Below are 1,051 nucleotides of genomic sequence, written 5' to 3'. Positions count from 1 at the left end.
AATGGATTATTGAGACTTCAGCGACTTCCCTCTGAATAATTGGGTGAAGTGTCTCACGGTCTCTTCTTTGAACTTCGACAACAGAACAGACACTCATGCTTCAGACTCTCTAACCAGACATTTTCTCTCGAAATTAGGACAAGTGTTTTCCTTGTTCTTGACAAGTACAACTTTTCTTGTTGTAGATCACAATATAAAGTGTAGATTGCATACAAATGAAGAGTCATAACTCGTAGATCGCAAAATAAGTGTAGATCGCATACCAAAGAAGGCTCATGACAGGTAGATAACAAGCCAAAGTGGCACCCGTCACTGTATGTAACCATCCGTGGCGTTAAAACAAAACTGATTGATACTGATGTGTTTTATGCGTGTTGTGCACCAACTGTGATGCCCTACGCATTAATATTCAGACATCTGACAGCATTAAAGAGTATGGTGAGGATATAGCGTACATTTGTGTAGATAGGCGTTCGGTATATATTGGTAAGGATAGAGAGCTCTTCTTTCATATATCATGTAGATACAAATTGGAAAAAAAAAAAAAAAAAAAAACCTGTGAAACTGCTCAGACCCTTTCTGTTCATGTGCCCTTTCTGTAACAAGCCACTTCTGTTGCATCCCAACTATATTTAGCTATTTAAAATGCTGCACATGGAACACTATCCAGTCCCTTTTAAATGAAATTAGGTCTCAGGAATTATACTACCAATAGTATTTTTTTTTAGCACTGAACCAGAGTAGCCAACCTGGTGAAAACTTCAAGTCGGATAAAAACAGAATAAAACTTAGATGCGTTAAGTGTCCCTAAATACACAAAATGTCTTGTGTATTGTGACGTAAACCAATCTAACAATCTCTTGATTGCCAACTCTAGTTAAATCAACTCTCCAGACTCCTTATAGTTTGATTACTTCTCCACAGGACTCCCTGTATATATAAGAGAGTCTTGGTGTGAAAAAAGTAAAATATTAGAACATATTCTATCTGAAATTCTAATGTTTAGTTTGTGAGGCTATAAGACGTCTGTATAATAAGACTGGTGTTCTAC

The 1,051-nt window shown here is 36.7% G+C and overlaps 1 protein-coding gene across 1 annotated transcript in view; it reads left to right on the top strand.

Annotated features, from left to right (window-relative positions):
- Window positions 1-417: 417 nt before the first annotated feature.
- The window catches only part of LOC135104909 (H/ACA ribonucleoprotein complex non-core subunit NAF1-like), a 26,782-nt gene continuing 26,148 nt past the window's right edge, over window positions 418-1,051 (top strand). Inside the window, exon 1 of the mRNA XM_064012657.1 lies at window positions 418-438. The gene's annotated coding sequence lies outside the window, so the exon portion shown is untranslated. The remainder of the gene's footprint in view (window positions 439-1,051) is intronic.

Source organism: Scylla paramamosain, chromosome 11 (assembly GCF_035594125.1).
Source record: "Scylla paramamosain isolate STU-SP2022 chromosome 11, ASM3559412v1, whole genome shotgun sequence".
In the NCBI taxonomy this organism is placed as follows: domain Eukaryota; kingdom Metazoa; phylum Arthropoda; class Malacostraca; order Decapoda; family Portunidae; genus Scylla; species Scylla paramamosain.
Note: the sequence above shows the minus strand (reverse complement) of the source record. Positions and strands in the feature narration are given on the sequence as shown.